The sequence below is a fragment of the Lissotriton helveticus genome, chromosome 1_1, assembly GCF_964261635.1.
Source record: "Lissotriton helveticus chromosome 1_1, aLisHel1.1, whole genome shotgun sequence".
Lineage (NCBI taxonomy): Eukaryota > Metazoa > Chordata > Amphibia > Caudata > Salamandridae > Lissotriton > Lissotriton helveticus.
Genome location: NC_136057.1, coordinates 1,913,003,070 through 1,913,030,755, shown reverse-complemented (window position 1 = coordinate 1,913,030,755; position 27,686 = coordinate 1,913,003,070). Strand labels below are relative to the sequence as shown.

The 27,686-nt window shown below is 46.7% G+C and overlaps 1 long non-coding RNA gene across 1 annotated transcript in view; it reads left to right on the top strand.

Moving 5' to 3' along the window:
- LOC144775666 (uncharacterized) overlaps positions 1-26,917 on the top strand; it is an 88,850-nt gene extending 61,933 nt beyond the window's left edge. The window contains exons 2-3 of the long non-coding RNA XR_013600558.1: positions 25,901-26,172; positions 26,766-26,917. This is a non-coding gene — a long non-coding RNA (uncharacterized LOC144775666). The remainder of the gene's footprint in view (positions 1-25,900; positions 26,173-26,765) is intronic.
- Positions 26,918-27,686: the final 769 nt, after the last annotated feature.

Here is a 27,686-nt window from a genome sequence, read left to right as displayed (position 1 = left end):
GTCTCACTGCGCAGGTGATGTTGGTGATCAGAGGACGGATTGATGGCTCATGCCCTTCCTGATGGCACAAGCTAGGGTGGAAGGCAGCAGCACATGCCGCAAATGTGGGGGCAGATAGCTGCATTAGAAGCAGTACTATCACCATGCCCAAACTGCGTTTTGACACTTTAGGAGCTGGTCAAAAATGTGACTAAGATCGCACTATTTATGCAAGACTGAAACTGGTGTGATGGTAAGGGAATGTGCAATTCAGCCACTATCTTTTTCTAGAGCACATTTGACAGCAAAGGACCATACTTTTTCACAAGAGCTAAATAGTACACCATGTTAAGTAAATACTGTGGTCATGTGGTAAATTAATCATACACAAGTCAGCTTTCTTTAAAACAAAAGAAGTACATACTTAAGGAAGGGAATTCAGGAGCCCGCACCAAGTTGCAGTATCTTTGTGCTCGTGATGCTGACAGCCTGGCACAGCTGTGAAGAAAGGTGACTGCATACGCTGCAAATGAAATGTGGAGCCCAGCTGCTTGCATTTGAATGACCACCCTGCATGGGGACAGTGCTAGGGATAGGCAGGAACAGAACCTGGTGGCTTGCGCAGCAGCAGTAAATATACTGACTCTGTGGCACTGCTCCAGGCGGGGAAGCAGCGTTGACTGTGCTGAAGGTGTTGATTTGATCACAAGGAAAGATGAGTACAGGTGAGCACAGGTTCAGCAGCTTCAGCCCTCACTTTCATTTTTTTGGTTTCTGAGCTGATAGACCTTGGGTATGCTGCCCCATAATTCTGTTCCCACCTGAGCCCCAGGTCCACTCATGGCATGCCTCAGCATGCCTGATTAAATAGAGCCCTGTCTGTAGCAAGTTTAAATGTGACAACTCGACATAGCACAAGACTAAACATTTTTAGGGGGGCACACAAAAATATAGTCTGGCCTGGCCAATGTGCTACAGCCCTGGTGAAAGCTAAAAGAACTAAAATCTGAGTTGTTGATAGCAAATGGGGGTTGATGATGTGGCCTAGCAGTGACAAGTATATGTTTTTCAGCATGAGTAACTGCTAACCAGTTCCTTGTGTAAGTAGGTGGTAAAAGGATACTATCACCTACTGGTAATTTTCATTCTTCCGAATACCGGTCCTCATCCAAGTACGAACGTCGTTATGGTAGGTGAGCTTCCCCACAGGCAATTCACCAAATGCCAGAGGTAACAAAAGTGACATCACACACCCTTTAACAATAATGACATCACAGGAGGTCACATCATATGACGTTTGATCCCAACTTCTTCAATGGGGGTTTTGGGATTTCTACCATGAACATTTTGGATCAAATGAAGCCAAATAGTTCAGTGCTAGGGTTAAATATCTGTGCAGCTTAGCGCGAACAAGACCCAAGAAATTGTGTGTCAGAGTGCTTTACATCATCATCCCTTTACAACAGAGGGTATTCATTTCTTTAACCACAAGCGTAAAAACGTGTTCAATAGTATTGGCAGATGCTAACCCATGTCCAACCTGCAACTCATTGAAGAATAAGGAAATCATTAGGTAAAAGTAAAACATGCCATAAAAAATCTTCTGAACCAGAAAAAGGTCCACTCTTGATATCCTAGCTGTCTACGATGGTTATAATATTGCTACTTTAAAACAAATATACATTCTTCGAGTTACTTGACTGTAGACAGCATCCCTTTAGATAGACCCAACTGTCTTATATCTTACGGAGGTCTACTTGAAAAGCAGACTGCAGTGGATCGACCGGTTGTCTGCCGAACTCAGAATAGTCTTATTGTAGCCTGGTGTTAGTTATGGGAGAAATGTACCTAATATTGAGCTGTGACAAGTAATGCTGTAAACATATGATATTCTTGTTTGTGTACACCATCGTGAGGTCATAGTGTGATGCTCCACCTCCAATGTGCTTGATTAGTAGGCGCAGGATCTTGTTTGCTCCCTTTAGCAAATGCTAAGTTCCCTGTACATAGCATCTGTCAGTTTCTATTTTGTGTGATATATCTTTACTGCTATCTGTACTAACATTTTCCTTATGATTACCCTTTCTATAGGTCCAAGTGGGAACCCTGGAGGTTAAAGGATTTTTATTTTGGCAAATTGTTTTAGTCTTTTACTTTAGCTTTTTATTTTAGTTTGATGTATGTTCCCAAACCCCTTTCCCTTGTATTCATCCTGACACCATTGCGTTCTTCTTCTACCGGTGGTGGTGTGGTGGATGCAGGGGAGAGATGGTGCATGCTGCTCCAACAACATTTGGTGCACCCCAGGAGTTAATGAGCTACGGAGGCTCCCATGTATCAAATATAACCTCCATTGTGCCAAGGCCAGCCTCACTTGTCACTGGGTGCCCCCCTGGCTCCCATGCCGTGTGTGCTCCTTAATGTCAAAAATGACATACAATATGCTAGTGTTAACATTTTTAAATGAATGGGGCCCATAATCCATAGGTGATCCTTATGTCAAAAATTAAATTACATAAGTATGTCAGGTTCAGTATTTTGTCATGGATGCCCCACCATATGTCAAGAATTACCCCGAATGCGCCAAAAAGGTGGTGTTCAAGGGGAGGGGTTGCCCGAAAAAATTGGACAACATTTGGGGGAAATGGACGCGATATTGAGGCCTTTGAAATAGCGGGGGAGCTCTGAGTCAGGGGTGTAATGTGGGGGAAATATTCTGTATCAAAATGTACTGTGCCAAGACAGGTATTTATGCCATGATTTAAGCTGTACGTAACAAGAGACAGGGATGTGGAGATGATAATCAAATACATTTCCATACTTTTATATTGTTAACGCACTGCTACATGCTGGTTACCTACTTAATAAAAAGAGTTTTTAAAAAAGGAATTACCCCGAATAAGCTATCACGAGCATTTTGCCACAAGTGCTCCATGTGCCAAGAATTTCCTCAAGCATGCCAGCACCAGCTTTTCTTCTACAGATGAACACATGCCACAAATTACCTCTGGTATGGCAGTATCCGTATTTTATCATGGATGCCTGTTACGCCAAGAATTACTTCCTGTATTCCTGTGTCAGTATTTTGTCACAGGTGCCTGTCATGGTTAGAGTTGCCTCCAGTATGTCAGCACCAGTATTTTGAAATTGGTGTCTCTATAAGGCAAGAATTACCTTGAGTATTCTAATGCTAACAGCAAACTCACAAGCAATTTCACTTGTGCGACCTTACATTCAGTCATTCTTATTCATTCCCACTCATTCTTACTCTAACTTTCTCATACAAACTTACTTGCACGCACTCTTATTTGCATTCGCACTCTCAAACACTCCTTCACTCTCTTTCTTATTTATTCACACTCACCCACTCTCACTAATTTTCAGTCAAACTTAGCCTCACTCATTCTCACACAATCCGGCTTACTCATACTCACTGTCATTGGTTTCACTCATTCTCACTCACTACCTGTCATTGACTCTCACTCACACACACACGTTCACACACACACTTACATCTTCACATGCTCTCTTACACAAACATACTCTCACGTACAAAAAAGCTCACAACATACATTTAAAAAAATGTTTGAACTTTCCTCTGCTATCAGCGGAGGTCTAGTTTCGGATCCTGGTCCTCCATTTTTTTTATTACACCTATAGTAAATAATAAATTATTAAACAAAATGAGCAGAAAAAAAGGAGGCTGGAGACCCAAAACTCATAAGGGTGAATAGCCCTTTTGTTCTTGCCAATGATTCTGCAGGGATCACAAATGAAGTGCCAGAGGTCACAAGGGGCAAGAGATGGGTTACAGTAATAAACCCTAAATGATGTTAATGCTGACCTATAGGAATCTAGGAGGTCTATAGGCCAAGCATCTTGCTTGCTAAAACTGGCAAATCTAATATGTCAGTTAGTGCTGCAGTCACCATATAACAGTGTCAAAACAATAGAGAGGGAGTGAGAGACACATGTATGAAAAAAGAAGAAAAAGAGAAAACAGAGTTGTGATATCTAAGACTCAATTGGAAAGTCTGGTCAAACCAAATCCAGCACACATAATTTGTGGATAACCATCAAACAAACCAGGTGATCGGTCCTATCATTTGGCTAGTCCACACTGTGACCTGGCGGGTCCTTCGATCATCTGGACCTCATGCCACACAGTCGTAGTAAGTACTGGATACGGTCTACAGTGAGAACAAACCTCCAATTGTTGGTCTGATTGTGATAGTTGGTGTTAGATATCACAACTCTGTTTTCTCTTTTTATTCTTTTTTCATACATGTGTCTCTCACTCCCTCTCTATTGTTTTGACACTGTTATATGGTGACTGCAGCACTAACTGACATATTAGATTTGCCAGTTTTAGCAAGCAAGATGCTTGGCCTATAGACCTCCTAGGTTCCTGTCTGTTATTCATATGTTGTTACTGGGGAAATGAACCAGCAGTAGGTCTTTAAACTTTTCCCTTTGACCCTACTCTCCCTGTTTTGTTTTTGAATGCTGACCTATACCCTTCACCTCCTCCTGAGGCTCCTCACAGCAGGAGAGACCATAAGTGATGTCAGGCCCACACCGACACCTGAAACAACCAAGCACTAGGTATTGTGGTCGAGTATCACCTGGGTAGAGGGTGGTCTATTAGTACCAGGACGAGAAGGATAGTCAGAATAATGAAGAATACTTGTAAGTAATTGGTGATTTACCTATTCAACACTTAGTTTAGTTTAGTTATTCAATTTGTAATGCGTAACAGATACCCAAAAAGGGTTTCCCAGCACAGGGGATGGAGAGGACGGAGAAGCACCGACGGTTATGGTGGTTATTTGTCAAAGAGCCAAGTTTTTAAAGCCTTTCGGAAATGTGAATAGTTGAGTTCATTTCGAAGAGTTGTGGGTATTGCATTCCATGTTGCGGGACCAAGATGGGAAAAGGCTTTGCCACCCATCCTTGCACGTCTGACTTTTGGTACGATAAATCTCCCTTGGGTGGCAGAGCGGAGATTGTGGGAGGGGAGGTATGGGATGACCAAGGATTGAAGATAACGGGGGGCGCAGTTGTTTTTAATTTTGTGCATATAACGCAATGCCTTGAATTTGATTCTGTTCTCGTTTCTAAGCCAATGTAGTTTACCTCTATGAACCGAGACAGAAGTGGCTATTGGAACCTTACATAGGAGTCTAACAGCAGCATTTTGTACCAACTGTAGCCTATGGATTACAGATTTGTTTGCTCCTAGGTATAGGATGTTACCATAATCAAGTCTAGATGTTATTAGAGCGTTACCTACTGTTTTCCTGGTAGATTCTGGCAGCATCCAACAGATTTTCCTTAACCATTTTAGAATGGTGAAACAGATAGCTGCAACTTTGATGGATTGTGGGTGCATGCTAAGTGAGTCATCTATTATGAAGCCCAGATTTTTTACTTCTTTGTCCAATTCTTATGTCATTGAGAGTATACCTTAGCAGTAAGACCATGATCTGATCCAGAAACACTAGTGAAATGCCTGAAACAAAGCAAGGCCTGATGATTGACCCGATAGCTCGGGATTAGTACAGGGAATTACTTATTAATTACACGCCCTAGCCAATTTGTGAGTGACCGGAATTGTCCCTTGTTTCCACCATCTCCTCAGATTGTGCCCTCCCCCCACCATGGCTGCCTCTACCATCAGCCTGACTGAAGGCTCACTCTCTCAAGTGGGCCTCAGTGCTTTTAAGATTACTTATCTCCCTAACCTCACTTCGAATACATCAAAGAAATTCAAACACAACATAATCAAAAGACACCCGTAAGACCTAATCTTCTTCAAGAACAGAAGAGGCCAATGGAGAAAAACCCTCATATCATTTTTCCAGGTCAAACAGATAAGGAAAACACCTCATGGATTTAGTCTTTCTGTTACTTCCTCTCCTATCCTCAAAGTAGATCTCACCATTACAATCTACAACAACGGGATCGTTCTCACTCAAGCATCCAATCGAAACCTAGAGCAGTTCAACAAACTCTTTGTGAATATCAAAAACTCTGTGGCTAACAGTTCAACCCCTGTGCGACAAGATCTAGCACTAGTCACCTCAAGGACACCCCAAAGCGATGCTCCCATTTCCTCCTCAGATTCACCTCTCTCCTCACCCACCACCCTTCCCTTGCCCCTTCCGGGTTCTAAACCGATCGAACCACACATTTCGCAGCCATTAACCCTATCACCTTTACCAACCTCCTTGGCAACGCATTCTGGAACACCGCTAATACTCAGTGACCAACCCCCCCCCCCCCGCGCGGAACCTCCCTTTACCACCTCTGATACCTCTAGCACACATCAAAACCCTCTCCAGATCTCCACACTCAACTTCCTCCCCTTTCCCAACACCCAGACTTGGTGGCACACCTGGACGATATTTCCCTTCAACTGGACCTTCTCTCCCTCGAACTCCACTATTTGCAAGCCCTCTCACTTGAATATCTCCCCTTGATAAGCTCCCTCCTCTCTCATCTGAATCTGCCCAGAGCCCCCGCCAGCGCCAGTGCTAGAGCTCATCTTGACCAACTCTCATCCCCCACTATCTCTAAAACCGTAACCCTACCTAACGCAGCCTCTCGCGTAAGACGCTCGCTGACCTGTCTTGCGCCCAACGAAATTGACAGCCTTCTCAAGTCTTACTCGTCCAGCACAGAGACCAACATGATTCCGAAGGGAATATTCAAGACATTCACCCTAACCCGAACAGAGAACCCATCACAACCTCAGAATCATAAACCACGGCAACCTCACGAGAGTGAACATCACTCAGACTCCTCCCCCATACACCCGCACTACTCAAATGCGTACTACTCAATTGCAGGTCAGCCAACAAACACGCCTCTGATATCTTCGACATCATACATCACAATGAGATAGACATCATTATCCTCACAGAAACTTGGCTCAATCCCTCGTCCACTCCTATGTTGGACCTCCTGGTGTCCCCTACCCATGAAATAATTAGTCTAGCCAGAGTTAAAAAGGTGGGATTGGGCCTAGCTTGTATACATCGGAGCACGCTTGCGGTCTCCCTCTCAAGAGTCCTCTTCACCAGTAACATGCGAATACCTTTGTCTCAACATCTCTAGTAACAATCATCTGGGATTCAAACTAGAATACACAGCTTGTTAGTGGTTTTAGGTATAGGTATTTCGGCGCCACTTAGAATTTTTCACACAATATTATATCAAGTGCCAAATTTGTAACGGCGCTATAAGGTAAAGAGAACCACTAATCTTCTTTAAAACTGGCTACTGCCTTCTAGAAACAAAACACTCCTTAGCACATGTTATACATATGTTGAAACTCAAGTGAGTAAGTGTTTCCACACGTTTTTAAAGTAAAAATGCAAGGGAAAAATCTTTTCTTCTTTCTTGTCCACTTTTATTCTTGTGTGGTTTTGTTCAGGAAATAGTTTCACAGCCGACACGTGTTTCGTCGTGAAGGGAATTCTTCCCATGACTTTCTCAAGGCTATTTTCAGTTATGTTCAGAATTATTTTATGCGGTGATTATTCCAACCGGCATAGGGGTTCACTGGGAGGCGTCTGTATCTTTAGGTTCCTTATTAGGTGTTTACCTATATCTGGTTTTTCAAAATTGTAGAAATGGCTTTCGCCGGTGTCCCCATACTAAACGGCAAGCGTCTCTCAATCCACCCAGGGGACAACCTTCCCTTCATCAAACAATTAACGGAAATAATCTCTGGCAATGTGGATTCCGTGCAGCTCCAAGTTGATTCAACATTGTGACCAGCAGAGGGCGTGGCCAAGCGCGGAGAGAATATGGCCGCGTAGTGGGTGAACTCCGTCACCCTTCTTAGCCCATGTCTATCCTGAGCGACTATCCGTGATACCAATTGACAGTTTTTAACACCGGAGCGCCGGCGGAGCCCAACTTATCTGCTCCAACCCAGTGATTGTACCTGACGCCCGAGATCCTGTCCTGTGAGAGCTGAGGCCTGCATCGGAGCCTGGAGCCAGGGCCCACGGTGCTTCAGCCTGCTGAGGGAATGCCTCGGCTGGCTCGGGGAGTTTCAGCGGTGGTGCTGCTGTCTGGGGTGCTGCCGTGGTCCTCCTTGCAGCTGGAGCAGCCCGTGAAGCTTCCGTGACCTGTGGCAGAAACTTTTTGAACTGGTTAAACAACAATCGCTAGAAACCCCTAACCGATCTGATTCTGAAGTCAGCCCTCCCTCATGTGATGATTTGGCTGCTTTCTTTACAGAGAAATCTAGCCTCATTAACAGTGATCTGGAAACCAGACGGGCTCTATTGGTACCCAATGGGTCTGCACCCCCTATCCCCCCCCCGGCCTTACTAGACAAGTCTGAACCGAGTGGCTGGGGTATCAAGAACAATGCATCCTGGGACACCTTTACCCCCTCAATGAAAGTGACATCAAAAAGATTCTTCAGAGTATCAACCCATCTAATCACTTCAGTGACCCGTTACCACCCTCCATCTCCAAAGAAATTAAGGATGCCATCTCTCCCATCTGGACCAAGATTGTCAATGCATCCTTGTCACAAGGCATGATTTCCAGAATGCCTAAAAGCAGCTTAGGTAACATCTATATTAAAAAAAACTACCGCAGACAGTGCTGATCTTAACAACTTCTGCCCTAGCTCCAGCATTCCCACACTAGCCAAACTCCTTGAAAAACGCGCCCAGTCACAACTATGTGCGCACATTGCAAATTTCCATCTCCTGGACCAACAGCAATCTGACTTTCGTGGTGGGCACAGCACTGAATCAGCTCTCACTCACATGATGCATGACATTTTAATAACGCTTGACCGAAATGAATCCTGCCTCCTTAGCCTCCTTGACCTTTCCTCTGCATTTGACATTGTCAATCACGACAATCTCCTAGTCATTCTGGAACATAGGTTGGGCCTCTGTGGTCAGGTGCTGCAATGGTTCTCGTCCTTTCTCCAGCACAAATCCCAAAGAGTTAAGACAAACTAATCTCTCTCCCAGCCATCACCAGTCACCATGGGGGTTCCCCAAGGGTCCACTTTATCTCCCATTCTCTTCAACCTGTTCCTGGAACCATTAGCTTATGAACTAAAATCCATGGACATTCTCTTCCATATATATATGCAGACAACACCCAACTCTATCGGAAAATCTCCTCCGCGGACAACGTCACTTCACTCAACTCCACCCTACTGACTACTCAAAACTGGTTAACTGAGAACTACCTCCAGCTAAACGCCTCCAAAACAGAATTCCTCCTCTTTTCTCCCCCGAAACACACTCCTAAAATTGACCTCTGGATGACTCAACTAAATCTCTAGACTCACCCTGGACAAGAACTTGAATATGAAGGCTCATATCAGCAATGTGTGCAAGGGAACTAACCACCTTCTGAGGACACTCAGGAATCTCAAACCTTTCCTACCTCAAGTGGATTTCAAGCAAGTGGTCTAAGCACTGTGTTTCCTCTCCTCTGATGTCCCAATGCAGGACATTCCTGGTGCACGATCGTGCACAGCGTCGCGATCGTGCACCAGGAATGCCCCACTAGACACCAGGGATTCTGTTTGTGTGTGAATATTTGTGCAGGAAGCGACCCCTTGGGCAAGGGTCGCTTCCTTTTGGGGCCAAATTAATTTTCAGACTTTTCTGCCCCCCCTGCTCCACGCGAAAGGCAGTACTTGGCGTCGCCGACCATGGGGAAGAAAGATACACTCCCCAAAACTCTCAAGCAGGGCCCCATGGATAACTTCACTGCGACACGGTCGAGCACCGAGGCCGCGCCCGCCACAACCGGCACGCGCTCAGAATCAGACCACTTGATGGCCACCAACCAGGCGTCCAGGGCCGACATTCAGGAATCCAGGGCAGCATTGGAGGTTAAAATTGTCGAAGTGGGGTCGGAGGTGACGCTACTGCAACAAGACTTCCGGAAATTGACGGACCGGGTGACTACGGCGGAGACACGAATAGGGGAGGCGGAAGACTCGATCTCCACGCTGAGGAAGGATATGGCAGAGCTCCAGGCTTCGCATCGTCAGCTACTCTGGAAGGTTGACGATGCAGAAAATAGGGCGCGACGCAACAACCTGCGCTTTGTTGGCTTTAGAGAAGGAATTGAGGGGACGGACATGGCGGCCTTTCTCCACTCTTGGTTGACGACAACCTTCCCGGCGGTGCAGTTCTTGACCTGTTTCATCATCGAACGGGCCCATAGAGCCCTACTGGCTCGACCACCTGAGGGAGCGAGACCCAGACCCGTCAGTTCGCGCTTCCTCAACTTCGCAGACCGGGACCTGATACTGCGAGAGTCCAGGAAGCTGGGAGAAATCCACATGGAGAACTCGACTATAATGATCTTCCCTGACTATAGCCAGGAAGTGCAAAAGCAACGCCGCTCCTTTGACGCAGTCAAAGCAAAGCTGAGAGACATGAACATTACATATATGCTACTTTTCCCGGCGAAATTAAAGGAGCTCTACAAAGACAAAGCGGACTTCTTTAACCATCCGGAGGATGCCTGGCAATGGCTGGAGGAACGTCCCATATTCCACAGACCGGAAAACAATAGAGGGAGCGGATCTGATAGGCCGACGCCTCACAGGCCGCAATGGCAATGGCCGAAGGCTCAGCGACAAAGGGCACAAAGGAATAGGAGACAGACACAGACTACGCCCTACCTGGGACGCATCTAGCTGAACAGAAGGAAAGGACAATCAGCATCACCCGGAGGGAGAGGTGTAACGGGGCCTGGCTTCAGTCGTCTAAGCAGAACCTCCCGCTCGGAAGGAGACGAGAGAGAAGACTTCAAAGCCCACTCATCAGGAGAGGAAGAGGGAGGGGCACACTCCGTCCATCCACTGGAAAAGGCGATTCGTGAGCTAGGACAAGACGCCTCAGGGCAAGCAACGGACCCCCATCCAGACACGCAGGACTCGCACTCCTGAACAAGGGCAGATTGGGCAGCCGAGATTGCAGCTCGTCGCTCAGAGGACACGCAAGTTGCTACACCCTCCTTATACCTATTGGCTTCTATTGGTTACCGACTCTTTTGTGCGCATTTTTTCCCTTTGACTTTTAAGACTATTTACTGAAGAATGCACCACGTGTTTTGCATTGAGTTTGTTAGAGTAGGTTGAAAGGGAGGGGGACCTCTGGGAGGGCGATAGACCTTCTCCTGCTGACAGTTCTGCCTTGCAGAGGGATGGGACTGAAAGGGGAGGGAGGTGGGATGGAGGGAAGGTGGGGGAATTCAGCTATGTTGAAGCAGCAGGTTGGGGACAGCGCAAGGGGGGAGGGCGAGGGAGTTGGGGGGAGTTGGGGGGGAGGGGGGAGTGGGGCACTCCATCTGAGAGTCACAACCAAATGTCGGGCGGACACACGCGAAAGGCAACGCATCCCGTCACAAAACATCAGAGGCTACCTAACATTACTTAGCACATCACATCGACTGTTGACCCCTGTCACACGCCGGGCGCCGTCACAGGAGATACAGGGTTTGCCACTTACTCACCACCAGCATGACTATGGGGGATCATGAGAGGGAAGCTGACCACGAGAAGGGCATTAAGGTGATGACCTGGAATGTTAACGGCCTAGGTTGCAAGATTAAACGAGGATTGGTAAACAATTACATCAAGAGGTCTGGGGCGGATGTTGTACTCCTCCAGGAAACACACCTACAAGGCAATAGATGCACCTTCTTGGCAAGGGGACAATACAAAGTTTTGTCACACGCAGGGACTGATAGACAGGGCACCTACGTAGGGGTGCGGGGATCATGGAGAAGACGGGAATACACACTCATATCAGCCTATGCCCCGCCCAAACAGGTCCATTTTCAACAGGATCAGCACGGCGAGAGAGTGACCCGGAACAAGACCTATCGATGGTAGTTCCTCCCACTACTACCAACCCTGTAGCCAACATCTCTCAATATGTTTTGAGCGAACATGAAATGCAAGTACTCAGTAAAGGATTATCCTACGTCCCCACTAGCAATCCTGATCCATTTACGGTACGCACTGAACTCTTCACATTCTTCCGAAAAATCAGATTAAAATACTATTTTAGGGACGCTGGTCCCTTCTCGGATCGCTCGCACACAGGCCTGAGAATTCCTTCCACCTTTGTTCCCGCGTCGTGCACTATGTCACACAAAATTCTGGCCTATGAGGCAGTGGTTTGGAGAGATGTAAACAAAGTATTACTTGAGAAAACCTTTGTCAAATACAACACCAATCGATCCGAAAGATGTGCCCTACAATCACTTGCGAAAAATACTCAGGTCGTCATCAAACCGGCCGATAAAGGTGGGGCCATCGTGGTGGTCCAAGATGTCTCAAAATATGAATCTGAGATCAACCGACAATTGATGGATGGTGTCAGCTACCATAAACTGAGATCTGACCCTACTCATGCCATTGCTTCTGAAATTATGAAATTGACCAAGGAAGGATTTGACCAGGGTTTCTTATCAAAAAATGAGTTTGATTACCTCAACCAACAACATCCACGCCTAGCAACGATCTATACACTTCCCAAGATCCACAAGAACACCATGGATCCACCCGGACGCCCCATCGTATCCGGATGTGGTTCAATCTTGGAACCCCTGGGTAGATATATAGACTTTTTCTTAAAATCCTTGGCCGAAGCTACCCAAACTTACTTGAGAGACACACTTCATACGATTAATATCATCGAGAACCTACCCTTCAACCCAGAGCACCAAATTCTTGCCACTTGCGATGTGGTTTCCCTCTATACCTGCATTCCTCAAGAGGAAGCATTGGCAGTTATCACCAAACATCTACAGCAGAGACCAGCTCCCATGCAAGTACCAACTGATTTCATCATCGCACTACTCCGTATAGCGATGACCAAAAATGTCTTTATGTTTAAAAATCAATTTTTTCTGCAAACCCAAGGAGTAGCTATGGGTGCACCGTACGCACCGGATGTGGCCATTTTATACATGGCATCATTTGAGGAAGACACTGTGCTAGGCCCACATAATCCATTCAGAGGTAACCTACATCTATGGATGAGGTACATCGATGACATTTTATTGATCTGGAATGGAGATCAATTGCAATTGTCAGCTTTCCATATATGGTTAAACCAACAACTACCACATCTTCAATTTACGATTGAATCCAATACTCATAATGTGAACTTCCTTGACATCACCATCTATGAGGAACAAGGGCATCTACTGACAACCCTATATCGCAAACCTACTGAGAGGAACTCCCTACTGCAATACAATAGCCATCATCCCCGGGCCCTTCGTGACAACCTACCCTTTGGCCAATTTTTAAGGATTCGTCGCAATTGTTCTAATAAAGAGCACTATTTTCAACAATCAGATGACCTGTCCAATCGCCTGAAACAGCGTGGATATCCCAGGAGACTGATCACAAAAGCTCGGAAAAGAGCCTGGTTTTACCCTCGAGATGAACTACTGGCTCAAAAGGACCAGCCCAGCCAGGCACAAGATCGCATAGTCTGTGTCACCACTTTCTCGACCAAAAGTAACAAAATCAAAAACATTGTGAATCAACACTGGAAACTCATCTCAGACGACATCAACCACTCTGGGACTCCATTACATGCCTTCAAACGAGCGAAGAGTGTCAAAGACTTTGTGGTACGATCTCTGCTACTGACCCCTGCTCAACCCACCTTAACAACATTATGGAATCTGCCACCAATAATTGGTCATTTTAGGTGTGGCAACTGTAAAGCTTGTGACTCCACAATGCAAATCAAAGTATTCGAACATAACCAATGTAAGATCACTCTAAAGTCCTTCAGCAATTGCAATACCTCCAACATCATTTACGCAATAGTATGCCCCTGTAATCTAATTTACATTGGGCAAACCCAGCAGAAGGCTAAACTACGTATTCTCCAACATATGAGTAGAGTCCGCTGTGAAGTACAGGGCGCACCTCTTGTTGACCACTTCAAATTGGCTGCCCACCCTCCAGACAGTCTTAAATGGGTCATAATTGAACAAGCAGTACTCGGACCCCGGGGTGGGAATATCACTACCATATTGAATACTCGTGAGCTAAAATGGATGTTTTTCTTTAACTCCATACAAACAGGTCTTAATGAACATGATAGTTCATTCTCTCAGTTAACGACATTGCCCTAATACATCTGTGGCATGTTTCCAGACTATGTAATCTCTTCTCATGTGACATTGTAAGAGTATTTTACAACCAGTTTATTTATTGCTACTTCGGATTTGGTATACTCAACATATGTTCATGCACCTATTTCAGACATGTAATTTGGTTCTTACTATTATGTGGCAGGTTGTTAGTAAGGACATAACTTGACTGTGATTCCTCAAGATTTTGTTTTTGAGATATCAAGGTCTATACCGTCTTGCGACAGGTACACCTTCACTTATACAAGCCATTGAATGCCAAGTTGGGTTCTTTTTAAGGGTTTGGCAGGGCCAACTTTCCAATTCAAAGCAGCTTGAAGCAATATCCCTGGGCTGCACTTAGTCCTATATACATGTATAAAATGTTGGTTGAATTATACCCACTTTTCAATAACTAAGGATATGCCCGCCCGTCTGACGATACTACATTATGTAAATAAGCTTCTAATTTCCATGTGCTTATAGTTCCCTGACTACTTCCATTGTCATCCCTAATTAATAATAATGCTTCAGTGTAGTAATGACTTATTAGAAATGTAAATCTGTCTTCCGCTCAAGCCACGCGGCATGCTTGCTGCTTAGTCTTTCCACCATATCGACCATCATGTTTGGTCACCTGGTCTGATTACCACGGTAACAACCCCAACAGGAAGCGCGCTAGTCAGCTTCCAGCTTTCTGTGAAGACGCTGCACCCGACTATCCACTAGGTATGTTTGCCGGCTGCTCTGACGGTTTTTCCGCACTGCAACGGTACCATGACCTCGCCCGTGCCTTGGATATTTACTTGTCCTTGCTCCCTTTCAGCGGGTGATCACCGATTCATTCACAGCGCTCGGCGATCTATGGGGACGTCAGTACTGTCTACCTTGAATCACGGTAAGCCATGGTCTCTGTACCAGCTTCATTTTCTCTTACCCAGTCCTGGGGCTCGTCCTCCCTTGACGTAGTCTCCTCATTTATGTATTCTTTTAGATTGATTTGTGCAACCTCCTGCCTAGCGTCCCCGGGCTGCACCAGACCCGACCTCGAGGCGTGAGGCTCCTCCTCCCCCTTGATAATTCACTGAGATATCGTTTGTACGAATGGGGACTACCGCAATTTACGCCTAACATCACGGTAAGCCCTACTACCAGTCACACGACTTTTTTCCTAGCCCTAAGCACGGTTGGCACTTGAATTAATCTCCTTATTGTTTTAGATTGATCCGTGAAAACCAATGCCCAACGTCCCCGGGCTGCTCATGACCTACGCCTCGACGCTCGCCCCCATATATGAACTCACTCATATGTAAGTCTCATGTGGTATACATCTAACATTGATGTTGCAGCCCTTTCCTCTCCTATCAAACTAGTATTAAATACCACTGTCATATATGTTTACTTCATTTAGATCAATTTCGTCTCCATGGAGGTTTTCCCTATATGATGATAAGAGGATGAGCCCCGAACTAATTGGTATGCTCTCTTCTTTCTAGTGTGTGCCAAATAACACTACTGTCTCAATGGTTGTGCTAGTTTCACATTGGGGTCACTAATTCTGACTCCCCTATTTTTAACATTAATAGGTTGCTAGTCCCATCCCCCGTCCTGAAGAAGACTGCATCGCAAGGGTTCAATAAGTCCTGCTTCATCTGAGGGTCGAAACGTCGACAACACTTTCCTGCTCCGCAGCCCCCATTTAAAAAATATTACATAATATGTATTATGTGGGGCATGTGTTTTGAATGATTTTTGTGATTTATTATCTCTTCAGTATTTCAATACATATGCAAATGTATCAGATCTTGTTCTGATTTTTATGTCACCTTCCCAACTTGCACTATCCTCACTTATCACTTACCCTTGTTCTTGGGCACTATCCAACCAAATAAGATTTAAGAATTTGATAAATTGTTTGATACCATATCTTGGCTTCATCTACTGTGTGATTAAAACATCGTAGATTCATTTAGTGCATTATTATTTGTGTTTATTTTTGATTCATTAGCTTAATCTCACTGGGACCCCCCCCTTCTTTCATTACTTCATACAACCCAGGTCCCAGCGACTTATTTGGGTAAACCCCCTCGCTATAGCCCAAACTACAGGCAGATACTATGAAGGGGATATCAGACATAATTCTCAATACATCGGATACGATCCAAATCCTTGGGGGGGACTTTAATGACGTGATGAGCTCTTCCGCAGACCGGTCAGGTGAGCGAGATAGATCCCAAAATATGACCCCATTAGCTAAATCTATGGAGATACTTGGCCTCCTGGATGTATGGCGTTGGCTACACCCAGATACACGGGCGTTCTCCTTCTTCTCTGGGGCACACAAAGTCTATTCTCGTCTGGACTATATCTTCATGGCTCGGCAGGCACTGCAAATATCGGACTCGGCGGAATACTATGCTCGAGGGGTGTCTGACCACTCCCCCCTAGCGATTCAGATTGGTGGACGGAAGGGGAGGGGTCCCGCGACCCCTCGTCTCTCGGCCTGGGATTTGCAAAACCCGGACATTAGGAAGGGACTTAGGGCCGACGTGAAGGTGTTCTTGAGAGAAAACGAGGGATCTGTGGACTCACGTGTAGTCCTGTGGGAGGCACTCAACGTGGTGCTTCGTGATAGGGCTCACTGTAGACTGGCAGAGGCTAGAAGGAAGAACCTGACTGAGGTGCAGACCCTAGAAGCACAAATACTACAATTAGAGCAGGCACATTTACTTACGAGAGACATTGGGACGCAACGACGCCTGGCAGATACTCAGGCACAGTATAGACAGCTAGTGACGGGAGAGGCCAGGACGCAAGCGCTAGCTAACCTACACCGCATATATGATGTGGGTGATAAATCCGGGAGACTATTGGCCTGGCTCAGTAGGAAGGAGAGAGACGAACGCTGGGTAGAGAAAATAAGGGTGGGCCCTGGCTCTTGGGTCTGCACCGACGATAAGATAGCTGACGCGTTTGCCGAATGTTATGAAAATCTATACAAGGCCCGCGATCTAGGCTCTAAAACAGAGGCGTTGCAATACATGGCGCCCATCACCCTCCCAGTACTTGAGGAGACCGATTGTGCGGATCTAGAGTCCAACGTCACGGAAGAGGAAGTCCGAGTGGCGCTGGCCAAACTTCACACAGGGAAGGCCGCGGGTCCTAACGGCTTTCCGGCGGAACTCTTCAAGAACATGGCCGACCTCCTGACGCGACATTTGCTGGGCATGTTCCAGGATGCCGAAGAGGAGGGACAGTTCCCCCTGGATCTTAAACAGGCCACGATTATCCCGATCCACAAACCTGGGAAACCTCCGGACGACTGCACCTCTTACCGTCCCATTTCCCTACTAAATGTGGAGGCCAAGATATATGCAACTATACTGGCTCTGCGCATGAGAAGAGTCATCCCAGACCTGATACATATGGATCAGACAGGGTTCATTCCCGAAAGGGCCACCAGATATAACTTAAGGAGGACACATAACTGGCTGCATGTGGTAAAAGATAGAGCAGAACCACATTGGTTCATGTCCCTAGACGCAGAAAAGGCGTTCGACGCTGTTCATTGGCCCTTCTTAGAGGGAGTACTAGAACGAATGGGTTTTGGACCCAAATACAGGAGGAAAATTAGTCTACTATATGCAGGCCCTGAAGCCCGGGTAAGGGTCAATGGGGTGACGTCGTGGACTTTTCCCATACGACGGGGAACCCGACAGGGATGCCCCCTGTCACCCCTGCTATTCGCCTTGACAATCGAAGTGATGGCCTCCGCGGTCAGACAAAGCGAGAGGATCTCGGGGTTCTGTATAAGCCAAGCAGACACACGTGAGGAAAAATTATCCCTCTACGCCGATGACGTCCTTCTTTATGTCACACGGCCGGAAAGCACAATACCGGCGCTGTTTGATGAACTGGCAAAATATGGCGCGAGGTCAGGGTACCAGATTAACTGGCACAAATCAACACTTTACGACCCCAAGGGCGTAAGGAATGGCCTCAACTGCCGCAAAATTTACAGACAACCGAAGTAGGCTTCCAGTACCTGGGGATATTTATCACTGCTGACAGAAGCGCCTCATATGATTCTAATATCGCCCGGATCATACATGATTTTAAAGCTGACACAGATAGGTGGCGGTCCCTCCCTTTGACAATACTTGGTAGGGCAGCGATGTTCAAAATGATATCTCTCCCAAAATTTCTCTATGCCTTCCAAAATGAATATTTCCCGATATCGTCCAAGACTTTCCGAGACATACATGCGGACCTCCGGTCATTCCTATGGCTGGGGAAACACCCCAGAGTCGCACTGGCGATGCTGCAGAGGCACCAATATGACGGGGGAATCTCACTCCCTGACCTAGAGACCTACTATTGGGCAGAACACTTAGCCCCCATTAATGACTGACTCCACGCATCCGCCACTCACCCCACGTATGCACTGGAAAGATACCAAATGGGTATACACTCAAGTCTACACTACATATATGGTGGGAAGGGACAGGCTAGACTACTGACGACCACAAGGATTACGCTGGGGGCGTGAAACAGAGCCACGAATGTCACCGGTTGGGCACATAGGGCTACGAAGCAAACACCACTATGGGAGTGCTCCTGGCTCAAAGAGCTAAGCAAATTGAAAGGGTTCCAGGGATGGGACGACATAGGCATCTCCACACTAGGGGACATCATCAAAAACGGTGCACTAAAACCTTTTGCTTCGTTACAGACCGAATTTGGGCTACAGCGCTCTCAATTCTTTAAATACATGCAACTAAGGCATGCTTACTTGGCGGAAGGGGCGCTACGAGAGCCACTCCCCGAATATGCACCGCTAGAGGGCCGTCTGTTGCAAGAAAAGATCCCGGGGAAAGCGGTTTCCCTGACCTACAAAACAATTATGAATAATAGACCGAACACACTGGCGGGCCTCCGAGACAAATGGGAGCAGGAAGTGGGTGAGATGGATGAAGTAGATTGGGGAGGGGTACTGATGCACCCTAGAGAAGTAGCAATCAAATCACGCTTACGCCTAATTCAGTTTAAGATCTTACACAGAGTATATTATGACAGAGTGAGGCTATGTAAAATGGGGAGGGTGTCAGACCCCAGCTGCCTACGCTGCGGACACGAGAACGGGACTTTCATACACATAATTTGGTCATGTCCAAATATACAGGCCTATTGGAGCGCGATCACCACGGAACTGGGTAAAATACTAGAGATAGGCATACCAATGGAACCGAAGCTGGTCCTGTTGGGCATGACTAATGATATAGATCTGGCCCGCCCACTGCTAATCTTCTTGGTGTTGGCCTTGGTGGTGGCAAAGAGAGACATTGCTAGGAAATGGGGAGCGTCCGACACGCCTCAGCTAGGGGAGTGGACGAGGGGACTAGACATGTACATGGCAGCAGAAAGGGTCACGTATAAAGCAAGAGGCTGTCCGAGGAAATTCCGTAAAGTGTGGGGTAAATGGAGACGTTATCATGGCCTGGACGGGGGTCTCTGAAGGGGCCCAAAACAACTACGAGTCGGCCAGCAGAAGCGGGGACAGCCATGAGACTCAAGATGATGGGTGGGAGCTATAAGGAGAACTGTGATCGATGAACATTTGGACTATGATGATGTGAATTTGCACTTTGACGGCGGAGGGCGGGTTGTGGGGTTAGGGGCGTGGGGTTGCTAACGGATGATGACATGCATGTTCTATGTACTGCCTTGTGGAAAAAAACAATAAAAATGTTTAAAAAAAAAAAAAGTATGAAATGGCCAAAAAAGTAAGATGCTTCTGGGTCAAGCTATGACTCCAAAAGTTATAGCATTTATGTACTAGGAGCTATAAAATCACACAGCATCGATTCCTAAAACCTGTTTCCTGTTAACCAAAGGGCGACTCATCAAGCAGGTTCACTATGCTAATATCAATGGCTTGAGGCTCAAGGTCTCGTTCTAGAGATTCTACAACAGTGTTTATTATTTATTAATCTCAGTCAATGGGGTAACGGTATCCGATCAGGAGTTGGCACACATACGGATGGCTATGTTATACCTCTGCTCTAGCTTTTGGCTATTAAGTGCAAAATTGTGCTACTCAGAAGATATGAGACCCTAGAGCTGAGTTTCCAGCAAAAATAGTAAAAAAATCCCTCAACCCTAAAAACTCCAATCCCAGAAAGAGAAACAGTAGTTCTGCCAAAATTCAAAAGATACATTTTGGGCACCAGCACCAGTTCTTTAGAGTCTCTGTGCTCAGTCAACGAGACTGCTGAGGGTCCAGTTGTCAGTTTCAAAACGGATGCAATATAGTGTAAGGCCCAGCTGGTCTTTCAATAGGGTTTAAAGTTGTACAGGCTGACATTCACAAAAGTGCCCCAAAAGGCACCACATTTATCAGCTTACATCTTAATACTGGCTGATCATGGTCAAGATTTCTGGTTGGCAGCGGCACCCACTTGAATGTGCAGGCTTCACCAGTAACATATGGGAACTGTGATGGTTGTGTTGGGATCCAACCACATGTTTAGATGAAGATATCTCCAAAAATATAATGACTATACAAAGAATTGAAATGTTTTTGTATTCAGTACAACCAGCAGATGCCACAAACACACCATAAACTGCAGCAAAGAGGCAATTTCAGGCACCTGTGTGTATCAGCTAAGTCAGTGGCAGGTCAGGCCCATCACAAATGTTTTCCTATTCAGCTCATTGACTTCTAACATTGCTTGTCCTCTTCGTAATGATTGTAGATATTTGGGCTGCAAGGGATTTGTATGTTTTGGGCAGATTACTCTCTCGAGCCAATCTTCATGAAAATCTACAGCCAACTGGGCCTTTTGTGATATCTAGACCAGTGGTTATTAACCTTTTGACTTTTGTTGATCCTCACTGAATCATTACTAGAATCTGGGAACCCCCACTGAGTTAATATTTGAAGTCATGGACCCCTGACCTAAAAACAAGTATAAAGCAAAAAAATGCTTAAATATTGAAATATTTGTTGTTTATTTCACAATCAAATATAGAAAAACGGTTTCAAATGTTTAGTTTTGGTTCGTTATTCGCATATACTTTATAAATTTTAATTGATTCATGTTAATCATATTTAATTTTGTAAACTAGCCACAGACCCCCTGAGTAGGCTTCGCGGACTCCCAGGGGTCTTCTGACCACAAATTAAGCACTTCTGTTCTAGACAGTGGCCTATCTTTACTGACTGTTCAGCTTCCAACTTTTGGTGAGGTCACAGAATTAAGTATTTCTCCAGACTCCAGGGGCCTTGTTCCTAGATCTTGCAGTTGACAGGTACCAGCGAAGGCCCTGTCTGTGGCAAAGGTCCAGATGAAGTACAAAGTCCTTGGCTCGGAGTGTGATTGATTATCCATTCATCTTTGGAGACACTGAGGGAAAACGAGAGACTAATAAAGTCCTAGCTTTTTCAGAAAATTGGTAATCTGTTTCTGGTCTGAAGAAAGTGCATTTTCCTTATTTGACTTGCCCATTCTTTGGCTTTTCCAAGCATGCATTGTCAAACTAGTCAAAAAATGTTACGTTCATTTGTGGATTTATACTGGATTGTTTGAGCCAACGTCCTTGAGTTGTCAAGCGGTTGTCCGCAAAACACAGGAACAAGGGACTGGTGAGTTTCAGTAGAGACCAGGGAAAACTGACCTGACAACTCCGGTACTGGAGGGGGTTGTGGCATTTTGAACAGAGAAAAGGCTGTATGTTACATCCACCATGAAGAAGGCAGGCCCAAAGCAAAACCATCAAATTGTTCAGTTCACATACTGTGGCCCAGCATTTACAGGTACTGGCGTAATGGTGGTTCCTGTAAATTCAATGAAAGTGTGATTTTGTTTTTGAAAATAAAAAGAACAATGACCCTTGCCATTGGAGTGTTCTCCATGGAGTGGGGCAGGGGGTAATTTAAAAGGTTTTATTTCTACATACCGTCATGTTTTAGGTGGTGGTTTGTAAAAGTAACAAGCATTGGAAATGCAATAGGTCTCGCAATAACGCGAGTCTGAACTATTAGCATTGTAAATGATAATGCCCTTTATTTTTGCGTTCTGGTTTTTGGAACATAAATAAAAGGCTTTGTCATTTACAAGGCCTATAGCTTAAATTTGCGTTAAAACGAGACCTATTGCATTGCAATGGTGGTGGTGCTGCTGAGTTTTCTCTGAATCTGCACCCTGAATCTGCACTCTGAATCTGCACTCTGAATCTGCACTCTGAATCTGCACCCTGAATCTGCACCCTGAATCTGCACCCTGAATCTGCACCCACAATCTGCACCCACAATCTGCACCCACAATCTGCACCCACAATCTGCACCCACAATCTGCACCCTGAATCTGCACCCTGAATCTGCACCCTGAATCTGCACCCTGAATCTGCACCCTGAATCTGCACTCTGAATCTGCACTCTGAATCTGCACTCTGAATCTGCACCCACAATCTGCACCCACAATCTGTACCCACAATCTGCACCCACAATCTGCACTCTGAATCTGCACCCACAATCTGCACTCTGAATCTGCACCCACAATCTGCACTCTGAATCTGCACTCTCAATCTGCACTCTGAATCTGCACCCACAATCTGCACCCACAATCTGCACCCACAATCTGCACTCTGAATCTGCACCCACAATCTGCACTCTGAATCTGCACCCACAATCTGCACTCTGAATCTGCACCCACAATCTGCACTCTGAATCTGCACCCACAATCTGCACCCACAATCTGCACCCACAATCTGCACTCTGAATCTGCACTCTGAATCTGCACTCTGAATCTGCACCCACAATCTGCACCCACAATCTGCACCCACAATATGCACCCACAATCTGCACCCACAATGTGTGAGTGGCGTTGCGTGTGTGAGTGGCGTTGCGTGGATGAGTGGGGTTGCGTGTGTGAGTGGCGTTGCGTAAGTGAGTGGCGTTGCGTAAGTGAGTGGCATTGCGTGTGTGAGTGGCGTTGCGTGTGTGAGTGGCGTTGCGTGTGTGAGTGGCGTTGCGTGTGTGAGTGTCGTTGCATGTGTGAGTGGTGTTGCGTGTGTGAGTGGCATTGTGTGTGTGAGTGGCGTTGCGTGTGTGAGTGGCGTTGCGTGTGTGAGTGGCGTTGCGTGTGTGAGTGGCGTTGCGTGTGTGAGTGGGGTTGCGTGGATGAGTTGCGTTGCGTGTGTGAGTGGCGTTGCTTGGGTGAGTGGCGTTGCGTGGGTGAGTGTGGTGTTGCGTGGATGATAGTGGGCTTGCGTGTGTGAGTGGCGTTGCGTGTGTGAGTGGCGTTGCATGTGTGAGTGGCGTTGCGTGTGTGAGTGGCGTTGCGTGTGTGAGTGGCGTTGCATGTGTGAGTGGCGTTGCGTGTGTGAGTGGCGGTGCGTGTGTGAGTGGCGTTGCGTGGGTGAGTGGCGTTGCGTGGGTGAGTGGCGTTGCGTGGGTGAGTGGCGTTGCGTGGGTGAGTGGCGTTGCGTGGATGAGTGGGGTTGCGTGGATCAGTGGCGTTGCGTGGGTGAGTGGCGTTGCGTGGGTGAGTGGCGTTGCGTGGGTGAGTGGCGTTGCGTGGGTGAGTGCGGCGTTGCGTGGGTGAGTGTGGCGTTGCGTGGGTGTGAGTGTGGCGTTGCGTGGGTGTGAGTGGCGTTGCGTGTGTGAGTGGCGTTGCGTGTGTGAGTGGTGTTGCGTGTGTGAGTGGCGTTGCGTGTGTGAGTGGCATTGCGTGTGTGAGTGGCGTTGCGTGGGTGAGTGGCGTTGCATGGGTGAGTGTGGTGTTGCGTGGGTGAGTGTGGCGTTGCGTGGGTGTGAGTGGCGTTGCGTGTGTGAGTGGCTTTGCGTGTGTGAGTGGCGTTGCGTGTGTGAGTGGCGTTGCGTGTGTGAATGGCGTTGCGTGTGTGAGTGGCGTTGCGTGTGTGTGTGGCGTTGCGTGTGTGAGTGGCGTTGCGTGGGTGAGTGGCGTTGCGTGGATGAGTGGGGTTGCGTGGATGAGTGGGGTTGCGTGGATGAGTTGCGTTGCGTGTGTGAGTGGTGTTGCTTGGGTGAGTGGCGTTGCGTGGGTGAGTGTGGTGTTGCATGGATGATAGTGGGCTTGCGTGGGTGTGAGTGGCGTTGCGTGTCTGTAAGTGTTGCTGTGTGGGTGAAAGTGGCACAGAGCCTTTGATGTGGCCTGGCGCAGCAGAAATGCTGCTGCTGCTAATTAAATACAAGAGCGGCCAGGAAGCGGCCGGGAAACACAAGTACGGCCGGCCACATAATTAGGGGAGGAGAAGCCGCACAGCACACGCTGGGAGAAGCCCTTTGATGTGCTGTGCGGCCGCGATGCGCGCTCTGTGCTGGGGGAGGGGAGAGGGCCATTAGCCTGAACTCGCGGCAAGATCAAACGAAGGGTGGGAGGGACATTGAGGAACAGATGGCCATGAAAGTGTATGGGCCAAAAGCGCGTGCCTGTGGCCACGTGCACTCGAAGAAAACGCCACGAAAAAATGCGGTGGTTTGACAATCAGTTCGAGCACTTGAATTCTCGCCATTTCCCATTCCTTCGGAATGGTAAAGGACGAGACCTAAAAACTGTCTAATTGTCTGTCCACTCTAAATTGGTCCCCCTTCCGCTAACATCTAAATCAGGCCCTGTGTCCCAAATTAGCACCACGTTAAACATCATTCATCTGGAAAGGGAAGGTAAGGGTCTCAAATATGGTGGACTGGTCAATCTATAACGGGATGTGCCAGAACACAACATTCCCACTAATAATGCACGTGGAAAGGCCTATAACTCTAAATATTTGCCTCCTACCTCAGTCAAAGTGGACAATACAGTGGCGGCTCCTCTTCCTAGGTGGAGGAGTGTCGCCTCACTGCTTCCCAGCAGTAAAGTAAACATAAAATGATAATAACTTGTGTTATTATAATTTTATGTTTTCTTTTGCTGCAGCTTTGTATTTAGGGCGTGGTTGCTCTGACGACAGAGGAACAGAGGAGTGGTTTGCCCACCCCTAAGTGCACATTCCTGTTCATCTCATGCCGGCCAAACATTCATGCGCAATTCACATCTTCTCCATGTAGGCTGCATCACAACCTGAGTGGAGAACGTGCCTAGGCCCCTATTCCCAGGTTGAGCGCTGATCTACGGCGCTCAGACCAATCACAAAACTGCATTGGAGCGTTGTGATTGGCCATCAGGAAGCAGGAAGCCAGATGCTTCCTGCTGCTGTCAGGGCGCAGCACAAAGGGGGGTACATTCTCTGATACAGTCTTGGGTATGTTCTTTCACACTGACAGAGTATTTATACACCTTGTGTCAGATAGGATTACCAGGTCCATCCAGTCTACAAATTTGCCCTAGATACACTACCTAGATACCAATGCTTTCCTACTATTGTTTCCATCTCTTTCTTGGTCCTTTATTTGAAATTCCATTTACTTCATTGGTTGCCATCATGTCCTCTGGGTGTAGCCCTATGTCTTGTGATTCCCTTTCTGTAAATAACTTAACTAAACCCCTCGCCATCCTGTTTGTATGAACTTGTATATTACATTTTATTATCATCTTTGGTTTGGTCTTCTGTTGGTGCATGTTGGTTTGTGTGAGGAAACAAGCCCAGGATCCCAATACTCACCACCCGCAACAGCCAAGTTGACCACCTTAATTACCGCAACACCTGAGAAAGAAACAAATAAAGGGTTAAACTAGGAAGGCTAACGAGAACTACCCATCAAAAAATGAACTACTTTCTCTTTAAACAGGGAGGCGGAATGACCGGTGGATGGATCCAATCCGGTAAGCCCAAGGAGGAGGAGAGGGGGCCGTCATCAAGCAGGAAGTGTGCGTAAGGAGGACGGCGAGGCCCGAGGAAGGAGGACGCTGTGTGCCCAGAGAAGAACCACTAAACATGGGAGAAACCTACGAGGATGCTGTAGACCAGTAAGAAAGCGCCACGGCCTGGAGCGAAAAGTGGTGGTCACCTCCAGAGAAAGCTGATGAGCCGACACAACTCAGAAGAGTATCTGGACTGTGGGTGAGTACCTAGGAGAGGGAGGAGGTTTTGTAGGGTGAGGGAAGGGCACGGGTGATGGTGGTTTCTTCTTTTGTTGGTTACTAATAAACGCTATGTGCTGGAGAAATTTTAAAAGCATACTGTGAGACTCTGTAGGACCCCCCAGGCACAAAAACGAAACAGGTGCATATGGTGGTAGAATCATGGTTTTGATAATGCACAAGAACCAGTGTGCTCGCCTTACAGGAACCACCTCAATTCTTTAATTAGTGTCCTGAAATACGAGGACATAGGTTCTAAGTACCTCCTGGAAGAAAATGGGGCATTTATTTAAAGGCCATCAGATCGATCTAGGGAACCAGTTAACCAGATCGATAGCCCCTATTATTTTTTGGGATTGTTGTTGAAAACCTAACCCATAGCGAATCCCATGGCCTAATTATTAAGGCCTACTTCACGCTAAGGTGAAGTCATTGTAGTAAGAGGTCTAGTTTATCCCGCACCCTACGCTAGAGATCCTGGAAAGAAAAAACGGCCACACCAGGGTGTAGTGATGGCATACTATATTTTTAAATACCCAACCTCTTACTTACCACTATTCTTCTTTCCTCAAGACTCCGGGCCGGCACCATGCAGGAGAAGGAATCTGAAGGAAGAAAGGAGAAGAACATCCATAGGTTGGCCCCTTCCTAGCATGCCAAACCACCCCAGGAAATACATCAGTAACCTTTACCTTCTTTGGCATTCTGCATTACCAATAAATCATAATTACTGTACCAATAAATCATAATATTTGAGAAGAAAACTCAACCTCCTCGTCCATTTATCCACCGTGGTGTCAGAAGTGGGATCAGCGAATATGGAGGCTGTAGTCAACCAAATGGATACTTTTTTTGTAAACAGTATTTAGAACACATACTTCCATCAAGCGATATTTTTGCTAAATTTAATCAGACTTTCAACCTACTATGACCTTCCTTTAGTTTTGGAAACGTTATCTGTCTTTCCACTCATCCTTGAGGTTCTGCCTCTTGTATGGGTTGTTATGGTTCCCTTGCATGTCTAGAGTGCCTGTTCTTGTGTTTGTGAGGTAGTCTTCTGTTCATTGCTTTGGGCACTTGTTGCCACCTTATTCGTCTGCCCTCTAATTGTGTTCCTCTGGAGCATCTCCACTACTCACATTCATGTCTGGAGTGTTCGGTGGGGGTATTTTGCAGGTTCTGTCTTCTGATCCTGCCAGCATCATTCCTGTCCTTCGTGGTAGCTATCTTCTATACTATTGGTCTTCCTGTTAAGTGGATACATTTTCCAGTCTCTTCTTGGCTCTTGTTTAAACCCTATGCTTGGTACGGCTGGTAATTTTGGAAAGCGGTGGGACTGACTGTAAGGGGGGGCAGGACTTGTTTTGCCTCCTTGCAGTTTGCCTATTTTGTTTGTTGTAGAAGTCTGGGAGCCTCAGGCTTGATGGTAGCTGGGTCTTCTGCTGTGCCTTTTCCGACATCCATTCCCAGATTGTAGTATGCTGTGGTCCAGGA